This window comes from Onychomys torridus, chromosome 4 (genome assembly GCF_903995425.1).
Source record: "Onychomys torridus chromosome 4, mOncTor1.1, whole genome shotgun sequence".
Classification (NCBI taxonomy): Eukaryota; Metazoa; Chordata; class Mammalia; order Rodentia; family Cricetidae; genus Onychomys; species Onychomys torridus.
In genome coordinates, this window is record NC_050446.1 from 27,576,195 (window position 1) to 27,595,447 (window position 19,253).

A 19,253-nucleotide genomic window follows, 5' to 3' on the forward strand; every position below is an offset into this window, starting at 1 on the left:
CAGTCCACAGCCTGTGTTCTCCATTGTAAAAGTCAAGTGGCTTTGGGTTTGGGGCTCAGCTCTTAGGCCCAGAGGAGTTTCGCCCCAGGGGACGGGTGAGAGAGAGAGGTGGCCTGGGCATTGTTGTCGATCAGCAGTGCTTGCAACTGAAGGGTGGCTGCTAGCCACGGGGAGCTGCGCGGCTAGCGGTAGGCAGGGGGTCGCGCGCACAGGAAGAGACCAGCAACCTGAGCAAACAGATAGCCGTGGACACTCCGTGGGAACCCGCTTCCCGGACTGGTCCCGAGTCCCCCCTTTTCCGCCACCTGTGAGCGGCGGTCTTCAGCCCTAGTTTGCAGACTTGGCTGCGGGGTCGGGTCCCAGCTCGTTGGGCGGTGCGCGCCAGGCCAATGAACGAGTCCCGCGGAGGGCTCGGCTCCTCCTGCAGGCGCTGATTGGCCTCGCGACCCTCGAGGCCGGGCGCGAGTGGGAGTGGCGCGCGCCCTCCAGCCGCCCCGCGCGTCCCTCCCGCCGCGCTCGCGCCCTCCTTCTCCTGCTGCGCTCCCGGCTCGGGCCGCGCGCGGGCGGCGCTCCGCATTGCACACGCGAGGGGCGCCGCAGTGTTCGTGGGATGGGGCAGCGGGCTGCTTCTGGCGGCAGGGACGCGTGCAGTCCGGGTGAGTGGATGAAGGGGGCCGTGCGGGGCGGGGGAAGCACAAAAGGAGGCTTTGGGTGCAGGCGACCGGGTGTAGACACCGGGGCCGGGACTGTCCTGGGGGGTCGGAGTCGCGGCCACTGAGCTCCGTGGCGGGAGGATTGCTGAGTGCAGCTGGCAGGTCGGGAGTACGCCCCGCGCGCGTCGTGGAGGGATGCAAACGTGAGGAGCTAGCTACCAAGTTCAAGGCTAGGGAAGCTTCCCCGGCTGCGGGCCGCGCAGCTAGCGTGCACCGGGGAACTCCCGCTGGAGTGAGTTCCCGGGCGGTGGAGTAGCCTTGCCCCACGTGTTGCTGCCCGGCTTTGCTCACCCGAGGCGACTGTGGGAGGCGCGGCGTGTTAGGGCACCGCCCTGCTGCTGGGCCCTGAGACCACCCACCCCGGCGATCCCGGGTGGGATCTGCCTGCAGAGGGAGTGGGGACTTCACTTAGACTTGGATTTTTGTCCACTTCTAAGGTTATAGTAGTTGGGTGGATTCCTATTTGACTAAGCATTTAATTTCAACAGAACGCGCTCTATTTGTTGGTCTAGGACACTTTCATCCTTCCACAGACTCCTGTTTCTGTCATCTGCCTGGTCCCCTGTTTCAAAAACTTGATGCTTGGACATAGTTTTATTCAGGATGGTCACAGGTATCTTTAGGATGACAATCAACGTGTTTCTTGGGACCAATGAAGACTTGTTTAAACTTGAGGGTTCTGGGGGAAGGTGCAGCTATTTGTGTTAGCGATTTGTTGAAAAACATTGACCTCCCCCCCCGCCCCCACACACCCGTAGCACAGGACCAAAAGAATAGTATGCTTGTCCCTTTGGTAGAATACCCAAAGTGTGACCTCCAAAATACAGTTTTCTTTGTGGGAAAAGAGGGACTTCAGATTTAAGTCAATTTCTTGTTAAGTTGACTCATGTTTTGATGTACTCTTCTCTAGACAGCCACCATAGACACTAGAGCAACTTACCTAAAGCCGTTGCGTTTTCTTCTGAGTGACAGGAACTCTAAGTAGCTGCTTAAAAATCTAAATCTGTTCCTGATTTCTATAGACAACATGGTTATTTGTGCTCATGTGTACCCAGTTTGCAAAAGGTATTTGTGCAATCGCCCATGAAGCTGTTTAATGTACATTAACGTTGAACCCATGTAAAACATCTATCCCATTTCTGTTTAGTTTGTATCTCATCCAGAGGCAGCTGACTGAGGAGGACTTCAAAGAGGCTTCCTCATTTAAACAGCAGTTTACAGCACTCTGGTCCTGAGAACACAAGGTAGCTTTCCAAGCATGTAGGCACACAAAGCTCACTATGAATTGTGTATTGGTTCCTTGGGTTAAAAATAGCAGAAATATTTCCTGACCCGCCCAAAAAGGTAGGCATGGTTCATGGGGCTACAATTTGAAGCTGTTGATAAGATTTGTAAGGTGAATGTGTATAGCGTAAATCATGAATGGGACTGCTTTCAAGGTGTGTGTGACAGATTAAAAATGGTAGTGTATATTGTATCATACAGTATAGTATAAGTGATACATTGAAATACCTGCGAGGAAGTAATACTATATCACCCCCATTATCCAGATGGAACAATTGAGGCTTTCTCAGATTGATTTTTCCAAAGCGAATGGTAGGGCTCAAATTAAGGTAGTTTCTTAATTCTTCCTTTACATCATCTGTATATCTTGTCCTCCATCCCTTTTTTGAATTCCTATCTTCATGACTTATATTCTGCCATTTGCTGATCTTTGATTTTTGTCACTCTTTTGATTATTTAGCCCATAACTTCAGGACATTATGTACCACTGCCGAAAGGCTTTTCTTTCTGCTTTCTGTCACTTGATGATAAAAATACGAGCAGCCAAACCCTAAAGAATGACGTTGGTAGTATCTCAGGAAAATGGGGTGGCCAGCTAGTGCCAGGGGTGGCTGAGAAGCATCCGTGTTTTCTTCTTTGTAAGCAGAAACTCCTCACAGGTTCTGCAGATAATTACAATGAAATCACGAGTGATTGTTTCGGTTCTGTTATTCTTATGACTCAAATCAACCCAGAATTGCTATAGGAAAAAACTGTCCAGCAAACGAAAAGTCCCCGAGAGATAGGGCAGAAGATACCGATGGAAGAGAACACATGTTGACTTGCATCGATTGCTGACAGATTTCTACCTGTCTGGTTATTGAGTAAACCCAGCATTTGTAGATCTTTTCTTGGAAAACCATGGCGCAGAATATTTACTGGGGATATGCCACAATGTTCATTGAGATTTATGAGGTTAGTTTTGTTTGCATTCATGTAGGTGCATATTGAGTTTACAAGTACTAAGTGTTAGTAAATTGTGTGGGGTTTGGGTTCCAGTCTTGGCATCATGGTCTGTGAGACTTCAGAAGGTGGGCAGACATCTCTGTATTTCAACTTCCTTGACATGCTGAAAAATGAACCTCTTTCATGCAGTTTTTCCGATTTGCTCATGAAGTATTTATTGATGGTCTGGTTGTAGCAGCTCTGTTCTGGGTGCTGCTCAAGGGTAAGTCTAGCACCTGAATTGCATGGAATGCCTACAAAGTCTCCAGCATGGGTTGTGGTGCCTAGGAATGCTCCATGGCTGGTAGCTCTTGGTACCATCCCTTCATTCAGAAGCTGTTCACTCAGTGACCACCATTCAACACAGATTGTAGTATGTAATGTAGGGTGGCTTTAGTTCAGCATGGGAGAGGGCATGCCGAAGACAGAGGCCAAATACATAATCATTCTGTGAAAGGGAATTCAGTGCTGACACAGTGGGGAAGGTGAAGAAAATACTTGAAGATCAAATGAAACACAAGAAATCAGGGGATGTGTAAACTACCTGATAGGTACCCAAATGTAGTCAGAAAAATAAAGGTCTTAGACTCAGTGCTTTAAAACACTGGCTATGCACGGGAAAAGTAAAGAAGAGCGTGCCTAAGTATGTGTAATGACAGGGACCATTTGAAGGGCTGGCTTATTAAGTTATTATTATAATCATCATGAAGGGCGATATAGTCTATGTACAATAGATATGAGATAACAGGACATGAATTTGAAAAGGGTCATTGGGATAGACGTCTGGAACAGTTTTGAAACACAGATGCTGTGCAGTGAGGAACTGATTGACTTTTCTATACCAAACATATATTCAGAGGCCAAGAGAGATAAAGTAGAGTGTAGATGAATTCTTTGCTTCTGGTTCTGCTGAGTAAGATTCCTGCACTCAGGCTCCCTCAAGCAGTTCATACACTGGAGGTGATAGATCAAGAAGTGCCATGTGCCCAGAATGCTCCAGACCCAATCAACAGGCTAGATACAGATAAATCACCCCGGCCAGATGGCTGGCCCCCTAGTGTGTGAGAGAGACTTGATTAGTAAGATAACTCTTCAGAGCACTAGTCGGGTATTAGCTGGTGTCCTGCAGGACCTCTCTTAGGAAAACGGCTTCAGGAAATGCCCTTGGCCATCACATCAGACCTCGTCCCAGTGTGTGACAGGGACGTCAGTATTAAGAGCAAACAGGTGATAACAAATAATGAGTTGCTTTGGAAAGGGGGGATTAGGATTAGGTATCGGGGAGAAAAATGGGCTTGTCATTGAAAGTTTATAGAAAATGGATTTTTCAAAGCTTTCAGAGAACCCTGTTAATTGACATGTCCCAGATTCTTCCCTGTGTACAACCTTTTGTTGGGAATGGGAAATGGGCCAAGAAACAAGCAGTAGGATCAATGGGCACTTCTGAGTGGACAAGTAGGCTCTTCCAGGAAGTAATTTGGACATGGTCATGTTTATCACTGTTGCAGATGTGTGCAGATGATAACCATGCTTATGGTAAGGGCACATTGCTCACATGACTCTGTGGGACCAACTTAAAGGACAACCTTAGTGGGAAGAAAGCATAAGATTAAGTCAGAATGGAAGACTGAAGATAAGTGTACTCGGAAAAGCTGTTCCTAGTGTGCTTACAGGGCGTGGTTTTAAAGCCTGTCTCTAGCAGCTGACAGCATGACTGGGTGGCACCTCTCTGCTCTCCTTTTTAATAAAAATGTTCAAGTCAGTGTGAAGAGAAGAGAAGCTTATAAAACTGCATTGGTGTGGTGCTGTTTTTAAGAGTATGCAAAGAGTGAGTTTATCTAAATGTTTTTGTATCTGTTCACCTATCAATGTAGAGAAAAACCTTCAAAATATTAGCAATGACTATCTCTGGATAGTGTAGGTTTTCAGGTGATTTTTCACGTCTTTTTAAAACTTTAGTATTGTTTGTGTGTGTTTGTGATAACATTTGAGTGTACAGGTATATGTGTGTGCCCTTTGCATGTGTGCAGAGGACAGAGCTCCTCTATTACCCTTTGCTTTATTGCTTTGAGATGAGGTCTCGTATGATGCTTGCTCTCTAAGCTAGGCAGGGTCTTCCTACCCACAAATGCTGGGTTACAGGCGTGTACTGCCATGACAGACCTTTAACGTGAGTGACAGGGAACCAAACTCAGGTCCACATGCTTGCAGAGCAGATGTTCTTATCCACTGAGCCATGTCCTCATCCTTGATCAAAAATTTCTCCAGTACCTGTGATACCTTGATCTTATAAAGAACTATTTTTTTAAGAAAAGAAAAAGGTGCACTGTTGTAACTGTTGATTTTAACAATATCCTACCATAAAGAAAGACTAGTTTGAATGGGGATCATTTTTTCTGCCTTCTGAACATCCGTGGCTGTGAGTTCGACTGCCCACCTGCTCTGGACATTTTCTCTCTAAAGAGTGGCATGTTGAAATGACTGTTTTGCAGCTTTTTATTCAGCAGTAATGTGTCTATAGATAGTACAGGTGGCCAAAACCTAGCGGGATTCTGCTTGCTGTGGCTCTTAGGATATGAAAAACCAAGAATGTAATGAATGAACCAAGAATGAAAACAGGGACCAATCTACTTCTTACCTCCTAGAGGAATTAATACCTATCTTGGTACATAGAGATATCTCTAAATAGTGCTGAGTGTTCTGAATTGAATGAAGGGGCTGAAAGCCTCAGGGATTCACAGCAATGTGAATAAGGAGTTCAGAGAGCTGTCTGTGCTCTGGCGTAACATGGTTCACTGGTCTTGATTTAGTCTTGTGTCTGGTTATCTTCCTGGCTTTTCTTGTATCATGAAAGTGGCTGGTGTTGATCACTGTAGACTCTATATCATAATTTTGATTTCTGATTTATCTCCTGCCATTTTTAACCCTCTCTTATTTTAAGTGTCCATGACTGATACTTTCTTTGGTCTGGGTTTGTTTGTTTCTCAGTCCTTGGTTTGGGTTCACCTCATTTCCACACTGGTTCACATTATATACCTGTCCAGTTACCCTTGACTTTTTTTGGTAAACTCAAGTTTTGGGAAGGGAGCATTCACAAGCTATTAGTTATTAATTATTGATGGTCTGAATATTGGTACCCTTCCCAATCTATGTGTCAGAATCTAAAAATGTGGTAGTGTCAGGAAGTGGGGTCTTTATTGCCCAGCCCCCATGTACTGGTGCCTTCACAGAAGAAATTGAATAGAGTGTCTTTCCTGTTGGCCATGTGAAGATCAAGCAACAAGGTATGATCTGAGAGGCAGAACATGAGCCCTCCACAGGCAGCACAACTGCTTGCTCCTTCATCTTGGATTTCCCAGCCTCTAAATCGCTAAGCAATATATTCCCCTTGTTTGTAAAGTAGCTGTCTAAGGCATTTTGTTATGGCAACATGGATGGATTAAGACAGATATTAATACTTGTTCCCTGCAAGGGATTCAGGAGTCCCTTTTGTTCTCCACATCAACTTAATCAGGGATTGTGGTCAAAATAATATTCCAAATATTGTCAGAAAGACTCTTAGCAGAAGAAGATTTTCATCTTGTTCTGATATAAATTCGCTGTGTATGTTATGGCATGACACTCTTCCTGTCATTTCAGAAAACTGTGTGACCAGGAGTCAGATAAGAGCACACAAGGGCGAGTTGGTGCCCAGGATTGTGAGTGAGGGTTTGGGCTAAGAGAGAGAATGGCTTAAGGGACAGGACCCTACTACCTGTTAGAGGTCCAGCTCATGAGACTTCAAGACTGCTGTAGGCCATCCCAGACACTATGTAAACCAGAAGGCTCAAGGATAGGCATTCCTTTTTGAGAGTCCTTGAAATGATCCACACAGTGAAGCTGGAGGGTGAGATTATGGCAGCTATGTTAGCTTAGGGAAAGATCATCTGACTTAGAAGCCTCATCCTCCTAGACACCAAGATCTCTATAACAACCCTACAGATAAGTCTCCCAGCCTCCTACCCACAATGAGCATGCTTAGTTTAGAGACTTATGGCTTTCAGATAATGCCTAAGTGTGATGCCCCATCAGGTACCTTTGACATTTTTTTTCCCTTTCTGGCTTGCTATATTAGAAGGTCTAGACAGATTATTGAAGTCCAGTTCTAATGTAGTATACATAGTTACAAGTAGAATGAATTTGGGTTGTTTCCCATGAAAAATAAAAAAAATAAAGCAAGCATACCCATTGTTTTTTGCAAACTAGGGATTTAGATAGAAAGTCTGAGTTTAAATATGATGTATTTCCATGGCTCCTGCCATGCATTCCCATCTGCTTATCCTTGTTCTCCTTGGATAAGAGGATACAGAGAAATATTTAGGTTAAAAAGCTTTTTAGTGCATTTATGAATAGTTACCACAAAATGGGTTGTTAGTCAAAATGAATACTGGGTATAAAATCTTCATCTTTTATAGGGCTTTTGTAAGCCTTAGACATAAGAATTCTTAAGTCCAGGATTGTACACTTACCTGTGCTTGATTTGGGATTTCTTTTTCCCCATGCTGGAGGTAAACCCAGAGCCTCTGTGTTATTCTCCAAGTTCTGCTCTTCTTTAAAATATTGCTTCTGCCAGGTGGTGGTGGGGCACACATTTAAAACCAGCACACAGGAGGCAGAGGCAGGCAGGTAGGTCTCTATGAGTTTGAGACCAGCTTGGTCTTCAGCTTTAGTTCCATTGCAGCCAGGGCTGCACAAAGAAACCCTCAAAAAGCCAAAACAAAATTGCTTCCCATCAATGGGAATACCTTTGACTATTCCAGATGATTAAATAGCAATGCACTTAATCTACTTGAGAGGTAGGATTTAGGGTGAACATTCAAAAATATATCTTTTAATATTTTTGTTGTTTTTGAGATTATAACTTAACTACATAATTTCCCCTTCTCTTTCCTCCTTTGAAACCTTCCCATCTAACCTTCCTTTTAGCCTTCCAATTCATGGCCTCTTTTTTCATTAATGATTGTTACATATGTATGTGTGTATATATATATATATATATATATATATGTATATATATATGTATTTATGTATGTATGTATGTATGTATGTATGTATGTATGTATGTATGTATATATTCCTAATATATCCTGTTCAGCCTATATAATGTTACATGTACATTTTCAGGACTAATCATTGGTATTGCATAACCAATTGATGTAGATAGATCAAATCTCCCACTCCAGCTTTCCTCAGTTACCCATACTTCCTTGTGTAGGGCTGAGACTTCATGGGCTTTTCCCCATCTATGTTAGCATATCTATTGGTGGTGTCCTTATTCTGCCCATGTTTTGGCAGTCATGTTGGTGAGACTTCATGGGTGTATTTTGACATTTCTAAGAGACACAGTCTCACAGCTAACTTCCTGATCCTCTGACTCTTAGAGTCTTTTCTCCTCTTTGTTCCCTAAACCTTAGATGTGGGAGTTTTGTTTTGTTTTGTTTCAATGTATCCATTGGGACTGAACTCCACAACTCTGTAGTTCGACTGGTTGTGGTTTTCTGTAGTGTTCTCCATCCACTGCAAAGAGAAATTTCCTTGCTGAGGGTGAAGACTACACTATCTGTGAGCTTAAGAACCAAGAGTGTCTCAAGTCAGTTAGAGAGCGGTTGGTTACACACCACCACGGTATGTGTGCCACTACTGCCCCCTTAGGGTTACTGTGCAATGATGGTGGCTGCGGCTCATAGGCATCATGGCTGGGTAGGACTGTTGGTGGATTTCCTCCTTTGGGAGCTTGAATGGCATCTTAAAAGCCAGTCTTCCTGGAGGGGTCATTCAGATTAGTTCCAGCCTAGGGGCCTCTTGGGCCCTGCATCTGAAGTGCACCTCAATTCTCCTAACATTTTAATGGCCTCAGAGGCAGAAGAAAAGATTGTAACATTATTTTTGTTGTTTTCCATCCCAAGTGTTTAATATTAGCAATTGTGTATGATATTTAAGTTTCCTTTTCAGACATCCAGAAATCCCTGTTCTTGTGCGACAGCCAGAAATTCGGGTAACGTATACACTTCTTTTCACTTTGAATTCTTACACCCTTTTCTTTCTGTCTCTGAAACTCTTCATCTAAGGCATTGCACCCACTTGTGAGCACTGGCTTTAATTTATGTAGCATCTGGGCCATGTGCAAGGTTGGGGGTCAAGGCTTCCTTGTGTTCCTGTGCTGGTTCTACCAGCTAGCTTCATGCGTTGCCTGCAGCAAGTTCTTTTCCTCCAGTTTTACTGGCTGGCTGACATTTAGAGTTGGTCACCCACTGTCTGGTCTTCATTGCCTCAAATGTAAAGTCAGGGGGCTTGGCAATTAAACTTTAAAGTCCCACCCGAGTGGGAAACACATAATATCTTTTGACATTTAAAACTTCCTGTTTCTGCTGATCTAGTGAAATAGTTCTGATGGGCTGGAAGTGAAGCATGAATTGGGCACACAGTCCAACTACAGTTCAGTGTCCAGAAGTTCCTGGCTACAATATCTACAGTAAACAATTGAAGGTCTTCTACATCTTCCTGGAAACATTTTTTTTTTCTTTTTCTCTTGAAAGAATCTCGCTATTCTCTGACTTGATTATCCATATGGACTATATTGAATTTCTTAAAATGTTTCTTTCTTGGAGAGAAAAAATACTATTTTCAATTATTCTCAAATATTGCCGTTTAAAATACCGACTTGCATAGAAGTAATATTTGACATTTATGTAGTGACTTTCTGCAGATCAAAGGAGTGTGTTAGAAACACTTGCTTTTTCTTTTATGTAGAACTTCATAGAAACATTTTCTTTTCATCAAATTCTTTTAATGCAGAATCCCAGTCACCCAACTCAAGGAACTGACAGCCACTTTTGGAGTATTTCTGATTTGTTCTCTCAGATGTTCTGCTTGCTCAGGAGTGGTCTTCTATCATCTCCTAGTTGACAAGCCCTTTTATCCTTCAAGGCCCAGTCCAGTGCACCTCCCCAAAGAAGCCTTTTTTCCTGATTCCCCCATAAGTGTCAATTTAAACCCTTCTACATATCCCTGTGTTTTACGTTATTGTAATCTCTTCTCTGTCTCTGTCTGTCTCTCTGTCTCTGTCTGTCTCTCTGTCTCTCTGTCTCTGCATTCAATCTAATTACTTATATAGTGACTTGTTTCTCTTGGATGCCACCCTGTGCGTACTGTCTATCACATACAAAGCCCTCAGTAAAGACACCAACTGGAATAATAACTTTCATAGAGAAGAACATACAGATCCAGGAGCCATCAGAAAGGATAGGAAGGGTAGGTTCTGTATATTATGGCAGCTGCCACCTAATTGTGTCTTCTGGATGTCCAAGAGAACAGATGGATCTCACAAGCTGTGGAGGTGTTCCACTGGACCTTCCCAGCCTTTATGTTCTAGAAATACCTTCCAGGTATAGAAGATTTTGGGAAACAGACTCAAGGCTGTGAGTCACCTGTGATCAGGCTTTGGAAAGTTACAGCTGACATCTTCACAGATAAAAATAAAACCAGGCTGTATTGTACTTTATCCCAAACCATGCTAAGATGTGTAAGCAATTTCTATTAAAAGTTCAAAGAAGACAATAATGACCCTCTTTTCTATTCAGACAATTATTCTCTTGTAATTTGTTTACAAAAATCTCCACTTTACCCATATTCTTAGGCTACATGGGGGACTTCTGAGTTATAAATGCAGAGAATGTTGGGTGTTTGATTCTAGATAAAAGAGAGGGTGCTGTAGCAAGGTTGGTCTATGTAGACAAGATGTACATTGTCCTGTGCCCTTGAACACTCTTCCAAGAACCACCTCTCATGAAGCTCCTCCCCATGTCAGAGGGAATAATGCACATGGCAGGGGCACTTTTTAAAACAGAGACCTAGACAAGACCACATCTGTTTACCGTCTCATTGTTCATGTTCACTGTCTCGGACTGGAACTGTGGCCAACTGAAATGTTTTAAGGATCATCTGCTGACGTCTGGCTGATCAGTTCTGAGGGAGAGTGCAGAATTGAACTCCTTCTCTTTCCACTGCTGTTATTTTTCAGCATAGGTATGTGAGACAAGTAAAAACATCATGATGTGGAAGACACCCCCCCACCCAGGCTATTCAGATTGAACTTTCCAGATGAAGGGAGACCCGTCTCATAAAGTGGAATAGCATTTTAAAAGGCTGTCTGCAGTGGTACTTCTTTCTTGGTTTGGGAGCTGTGCTGGAGAGACCTTTGCTAGAGGGGATGATTTTCAGCTAGGCCATGCACATTCAAGGAATGTAGAGTGCTATGGCACATAGAATACACAGCAGGCAAAGTAGATTTCTTTAGCTTCTGGGTGACTCTGAATGTGGGTTTTAGATCTCTCCTGGAGTGGCTGAGAACTAAGTATGATTGGACATAAAATGGAAAGGAGATAATATGGAGAAGGAGCTGATGGACAGGTGACAGACAGCGATAAGTGTCACTTACTTTATAGACAGTTTAATGAAACTTTCTGATCTGAGGCTACCAAGGGAAACCCTAGAAACAAATAAGCATGAGGAAAACTACAAAATCCATCTTTTTTTTTGCCTTTTTATTTTATTTTATAATTTGATTTAATTTTACATATCAGCCATGGATTCCCCTGTCCTCCCTCCTCCCCTTCTTCCCCTCCCTCCAGCCCACCCCCCATTCCCATCTCCTCCAGGGCAAGGACTCCCCTGGGAATTCAGCTCAGCATGGTAGATTCAGTCCAGGCAGGTCTAGTCCCCTCCTCCCAGGCTGAGCAAAGTGTCTCAGCATAGGTCCCAGTCTCCAAAAAGCCAGCTCATGCACTAAGGAGACAGGTCCCCGTCCCACTGCCTGGGGGCCTCCCAAGCTGTTGAAGTTAATCAACTGTCTCACTTATCCAGAGCCCCTGATCCAGTTGTGGGCTCCTCAGCTATTGGTTCATAGTTCATGGGTTTCCACTATTTTGGCTATTTGTCCCTGTGCTTTTTCCAATCTTGGTCTCAACAATTCTTGCTCATACAATCCCTCCTCTTTCTCGCTGATAGGACTCATGGAGTTCCACCTGGGGCCTGGCCGTGGATCTCTGCATCCACTTCCACCAGTCATTGGATGAGATTTCTAGCGTGACAGTTAGGGTGTTTGGCCATCCAATCACCAGACTAGGTCAGTGTGGGCTTTCTCTCGACCACTGCCAGTAGTCTACAGTGGAGGTATCATTGTGGATTTCTGGGGCCCTCTCTAGTACTTTTCTTTCTTCTTCCTATTCCCATGGGGTCTTCATTTATCATGGTCTCTATGAAAATCCATCTATCTTAGTATCATCTTTCTGGTCCTGCTGCTCCCACATTCAAACTACTCTCTTGACAAACCAATGTCCCATCTCCCAAGTCTGGATGAGCATGCTCCTTAGCAGATAGATCTAAGCTGGAAAACAGGAATCTAGCAGGAAGTAAAGGTTGAGAGACTGAGTCTAAGTGAGAGAAACCAGGCAGACCCAGGAGGCTACTCTTTTCTGGTGAGAGGCAGTGGAAAGGAAGGACGTGGGGATTTTTCACTCATTTCTCACTCTTACCTAAACTCCCATGCTGATTGGTCACTACTGAGCAGTTGAAGGATTTTGGCTAAGCCCACTAACTTTTTTGAATTTCAGTTTTCTCATTTGTAAAATTGACATGAGCATTCTAGAGCAAGATCTGCAGGCTGCTGCAGCTTCTATGGGATATGGCAGGAAGTAGAAAACTGTGTAATGGTGGATCTGGTCTCTTAGCATGTCCGAAATCTTGAAGTGGAAGGCCATGAGCTACAGTGGTCACAGACAAGAGTGCCTGGAAAAGCGTAAGTTAAAACACTCTTTTTTGTTTATTCCTTTGTTTTTAAGTTGTAAGACTTTTCGTAACTGGATGCAGATATCAAATATCTCCAAGGAGGCCTGTTGTGACCAGGAATCCCTTACAGTGCTACTCACTATGTGTGCTTGTCCTCATGGTCAGTGATTTGTGCAACATAAAATACCAAACTGGCTGATGTCTGAGGTCTTCCTGGTTTTAAGATTCTGTGAATTTACAGCAATCCATTTGTTTGCCCTTTTCTCTTGCAGGTAGCCTCCTTGCCTAGAAGAGTGTGTTACCTGTGAGGCTTTTGATTAGAAATTCACTCTGTTAGAAAATCCCTGCTTCTACCTTGACATAAACCCAGGTTGAGAGAACAAACCTGCAAGCTAAGCATTTCCCCTTCTTTTCAGACTGTAGACTGCATTAAGTCACAGACAGTTGAAATACAAATAATTCTTCAAGTACATGCACACACACACCCTTACCAAAACACTGAAACCTTTATATTAATAGAGAGAATAATATTTCAGAAAAGAACAATGTATAAAAGACTTGTTTTATTCTGACAGCATTTCTGAGTAAAGCTGTACAATTAATCATACAGCTGTACCATGAAGATGGAAAGATGAATACTAAATATGTACAGAGTGTGTGCCATTATGATTATGGAATGTATTTGGCACACCCTCCACCACCCTTGGATTCTGTATTGGCGTCTGTCAGATATGTCTCTTTTTTAAAACAGAGAATTTTAAATTTATTCCTTGACAATCTCATACATGTATGCAATGTATCTAGATCATATTCAACCCCGGTTCCCCTCTTGTTACCCACCAGATGTCCCCAATACTTTATCTACCCACCTTCAGACCTTCTATTCTGTTTTGTCCTAACCCACTGGGTCCAGTTAGTGCTGCCAGCATATACACGGCTTTGGGACTGTCTTCTGGATCATAGGCAGCTTATCACTGGCTACACCCCTGAAAAAAAAAAAGACAGACTCTCCATCAGCAGCCATCAGTCACCAAGAGCAACTCATATAGTGGTGAAACCTCCTGAGCCCCTCTCCCATCCATTATAGAATATTGACTGGCTTGCTTTTGTGCTGCTCGCTGTTGTACCTGAGTACATTAGCCATGTCATGTACAGTAGATAGAATTTCACAGCGCTCTTCATATACTGTCTCCTACATTTCTTCTGCCCTTGAGTCTGCAAAGTTCTCTGAGCTTTTTATGTAGGGTATTGATATCAATGTGTAATTTAGGGCTGAACATTCATAGTCACTTATTCTCAGCATCTTGAGCAGTTAGGAATCTCTTCTGCCCAATATAAGATAAGATAAGATGATAATGTCTTTGACAAAGATTGAGAGCAAGAATAACCTATGGATATAAACAAAAATATTTAGAAGACAGTTAAACCCCATGTTCATTTAGCAAAACAACGGTGGCAGGCTCTCCCCTAGAAGGTGTAACCTCTCTAGCTATGGGCTTTGACCAGGTTTACCTGACCAGGCATAAACTGTATCCTGTAGAGCAGGTCTTAGACCCTATGAGGAAACAGTTGGTTATTCCAGTAAGTGTCATTGCAACTGTAACACCAGTGGCCATGTCTTACCTGACAGGCCAATTTTGTAGTGTGCATAATCTACTGCTAGGTAAGTCTGTTCACCACCATTCTTTCCCCAGCCATCTGCATAGCATCTTCAAACACTGTGAAACTGGTTATCAGGAAGGAAATGCCTAAGTTGGTTCCAGCTTGATTTCTTCATCTGACTCTCCTTGATGTGGTGAAGTGCAGAGAGATTGTCAGATACAGATGGAGAGTAGAGGCAGGTAGGATGTCAGGGTAGAGTATGGCTAGATCTGCACTAGACCTCTGCCTATTGGACTAGTGCCTCTTGTAAGGGTTGTTGGGTGTGTGTGAACATAGGGTGGTCATATGTGGTCTTTGAGTCAAGGAGAAAAAGAGTCCATAGTACCCATTTGTCATAGTTTGCCATTCTACTGTGTGAATTTTCTGGAATTAGAAACTGTAAATCTTTGCAGTAACTTTTAGGTAGTCTATAGCAGGTACTGAGAGTTAGGCTATCCACTTACTTTTCTTTTTATGATTTTTAAAGAAATATTTTATTAGATAGTGTTAGAAAAAATTAAAATCCAATAACAATTTCATTTTCATAATTAAGTTTACATGCTACACTGTTTCAAATATTTGCTTGTTTATCCTTGGCCTTGCTTTTAAATTTTAAATAATGGTATGCAGTTTTGTATTGTTTGAATACAAAGTTACATGTGATGTAACTTTTAGTTTTTCTGCTCTTGTTTAAACAAACTAAAACTATGTCATGCGACCTAGCTATCTGGGTATATATCCTAGGGAAATGAAATCAGTATGCCAGGGAGATACATACATGCCCATGTTTATTGTGGCTTTGTTCACACTAACATATGAAACCAGCCAAGTGTCCATCAAAAGAATTCTTAAAGAAGTGGAAGACATCATGTCAAATGAAACAAACTAGACACATAATAATGTCATGTATTCTATGGAAGGTAGAATATTTGACTTGAAAGTCCAATAGTGAGTTGTAGAGATTGGGAAAGGTATGGGTGGGAGGGTGGACAAAGGGAGGTCTGATTTCATCAGTGCACATGGTACAGATGTATGGAAACTTCACACTGAATTCCATTAGTATGTACAGTTAATATGTATTAGTAAAAATAAAATCCCACCAATCAAAACAATTAAAATTTTAAGTAGTCTGAAAATAGAATTAGTTATATCCATTCACTTATGTATACTTTCAAATTCCAAGTTATGTATTAAAATTTCTTGACTAGTTGATAATTTTGCTTTTCCCAGTTATAAAAGATACTCTAGGGCTGGAGAGATGGTTAAAGTGCTTTCACTTCCTGTGTAAATCTTGACAGCTCCAGTTTGATTCCCTGGAACTGCAGTAGAAGGAGAAAACTTACTCCCAAGAGCTGTGTGGCATGGCATCCCTGTGCTTACATTTATACCCACCCACTACACACACACACATGCACACACACACACACACACACACACACACACACACACTAGCCTTTATAAATGGGCTCACATCTGGGGTCCCCTGCATCCTTAGCCTGTTTGACTTGTTTTGCAGAGGAATTACCTGCACAGTGTATCAGTTTTTCAATTTATCACTTCCAGCTTTGGAAGCAGCCTTTTCTGTCTTCTTAAACACTGCTTATTCTTTATCACTCATCACTGCACTCGTGCTCGAATATACTAGGTGGTTATCTGATGAGAGACTCTCCCTAGGTGTTTGCTGAGTAAATGAACAGATTACTTCATGAGCGGCGCTTATTATAATTGTCCCCACTTTCATGCCAGTAATGTGGCTATTACCTGGCATCCCACACTATTTTACTTAACAATTAAAAGTACATTTTTTATAACGCGCAAGCTTGATACTAATTAGTGTTTCATGTTTATTTTCATGTTTTTTTAAGATGCACAGATAACGTTAAGAGAACTCTACATAGAAACTTTGGCACAGATTACTCAGAGCTGAACCCTTGTATCCATGTGATCAGTACTGAGCCCCAGCCACTCTTAAGTGTTGGAAGAGACCTGAGTCCCCTCACGTAGGACTGAGATGCTTCCCCATGGGACTGAACATATGTGCCATAAAGCCACTTGGTAGAGTTTGTGTGGCGTGTTTCAGCATTTGCCCTCTGGAATTCTCAGCTGTTTTATGGATGACAGATTTCCATAAAGTCTTCTCTAGACTTTCAAATCATCTTCTGTGAAAAGGAATCATGTTTGCATTTGGCCTGCACTTAATCTCAACAATTTTATAGACAACACTCAGTATGCAGAAAACTTGAGGCCCTCCAGCTGTTTTTCAGGTTTACTGATTTGTATGTCTCTCTCACTAAGGGCTGATTGTTAGGATGTGACACTGTGTCTTAGGGTAGATGGGTAGAACAAACTGCCATAGACTTAGTGCCTCAAATTATAGACATTTACCACTCATCACTATGGAGGCTGAGGAGTCCAGGATTACTGTGAGGACAAATCTGATAGCTGGTGAGGGCCAGCTTTCCTTGGGCTAAACCTGGCCGTCTCTTTATTGTACCATCAGATGGCAGGTCTAGAGAGAATGTAGAAAGAAGCCATTTCTTCATGTCTCTTCTAATAAAAGCACTAAACTGTGAGAAGAAAGAGATCTACTCTGTGACCTAACTGCAACCAAAAACCCAACTCCAAATACCGTCACATGGAGATTTAGAGTTTCACTGTATCAGTCTATGTGAGGGCAGTTAGTCTGCAGGATGAATGCATACTACTCCCCTCTAAGATGCAGTTGGTGTGGGAAGGACCATTTGCCTTTCTAGTGCATTTTTCTGACTTCCTCAATTCCTTAATAATTTCACTATGTCATCACCAGCATCATTGCTTGGTAAGGGAAGTTGATTTGTAAAAGCACCTGTTGGTTTTATTAGTCAACCTAATGACAAACCAATTGAAATTTCTCATTCTGGGATGTGGCATTAAAGTTTATTTTATTTGCTATAATAAAACCACCTCCCCAAATGATAATATTGAGATTTCTCTTCAGATCTGTTTTTGAGAAGGTATTTGTAACATTTTTGCTAGGACTTAAGAAATTTTTCTGTCTTTTTGAAAAAGATTTATTTTTATTCACATGTATGCTTGTTTTCATGTATGTATGTATGTATGTACACCATATGCTTTACTTGGTACCTGAGGCAGACAAAAAGGGGTGTTGGATCACCTGGAATTGGAGTTCCAGATGATTGTGAGTAGCTATGTGGGTCATCTGCAAGAGAAGCAAGTGCTCTGAAGTGCTGAGCCATCTCTGTAGTCCCAAGAAATTTCCTCAAATTTGTGATTTTGGGAGTTGTTCACCTGTGAATGGAGATTGCCCTTTAATTTAAAGAGCTTTGAAATCTTTGTTTTTCCTCATGTGTCCAAACTGGCCTTGTAGCCAAGAATGACCTTGAACTCTTGATCTTCCTGCCTCTACCTCCCAAATGCTGAGTTTACAGGCATGTGCCACCATGCCTGGTTTTATGTGGTGATTGAGGCTGGTCTCAGGGTTTCATGCATGCTAGGCAAGCGTTTTACCAACTGAGCTACATTCCAGCCTTTGAAACCTTCCAAAGATGGTTATATCCTTTAATACTACATCAACGTTATCTGCATTTAACTTGTCCAATGATTTGGATGACTTAATATTTTATATTTTCTAATGTAAAAATCAGTAAACAGGCACGAAATACTTTCTGTAGGGGTGGGTTTGGAGGAAGTCCTACCATGGAATATAAAGAGCAAAGCGTGTAGAACACTGCATCTGTCCTTACGAACTTCCAGTTGGCTTTCTCCCTACCTCTATCTTTGAGTACTTGAGACCAAGCTCATGCCAAGTACATTTCTAAGTGGGAAAACAATAGTGAATGGAACTGGCATAAGACCCTAGGGACAAAGTGGTAAACCCCCAAACCTTGAGTGGAGCTTATATTCTAGAAAGCAGAAGACAAGGAAACAGGAGACTGTACATGACAAATGGTGATAATAGGACAAGGAAGTGTTGGTGAACAGGAGGAAGCTAGACTCTTAAAGAGGATGCTCTTGGAAGCTACTGGTGAAGTGTCACCTGAGAACCTGGAACAGCTAAGAGAGTCCTGCACACCTCTATGGGAAGAGCCGTCTGGTTTAGTTTGGATATAGAGTGTCCTGCCTCAGATTGACACTACTGAAAATTGGTGAACCTTTAGCAGATGAATGCTGGAAGGAAGATTTAAGTCATTAGGAATATGCCCCCAAAGAAGCTTATGGTCTTGTTCTACATTGGGCCTGGAGGTGCATAAAATTCCACTGTGTGTCCCCACTGTGATACTATGTGGTGACAGGTCCAAGACAGTGGGGTAGGTGCTTGTTGACTAAAATCTTCCAGACTGTGAGCACAATTAACCTTTCATTTTCAAGCCTATTGTCCTAGATATTTGTTATAGTAACAAAGTGGTTATATCATCTGGATAGAAATATATGGGGATAGCATACCTGGCTTGCTCTCTGGGTGGATCAGAGTGGAAGTCAAGTGAGGCAGAAGGAGAGCAAATCTCTAAGAAGCAAAGGGTAGGCTGCCTTCCCTGAAGACTCTATGGGTTATCATGTTACACAGTAGGTTTTGTGTTGAGGAATGACTTCATTAAATGCATGGTTTAAGAAATCGTGAGTTCCTGTGAGAATCAATGATAGGCATGTGAGGGGGGAGGCCGAGCCTACTGAAATAATTCAGGCTATGTGCCGTACTTAGATCTGGGTGGTTTGGGAGGAGTGGTCAAAGGGCATCCATTGACTGGAAAGAGTGGAAGAGGTAAGATTTCCTGCAGAGCGAGACACGGGGCATGAATGAGAAAGCCG

At 42.6% G+C, this 19,253-nt stretch overlaps 1 protein-coding gene across 1 annotated transcript in view; it reads left to right on the forward strand.

Moving 5' to 3' along the window:
- Positions 1 to 432: 432 nt before the first annotated feature.
- Positions 433 to 19,253, forward strand: part of Lypd6 (LY6/PLAUR domain containing 6) — a 132,222-nt gene continuing 113,401 nt past the window's right edge. Inside the window, exon 1 of the mRNA XM_036186050.1 lies at positions 433 to 656. The gene's annotated coding sequence lies outside the window, so the exon portion shown is untranslated. The remainder of the gene's footprint in view (positions 657 to 19,253) is intronic.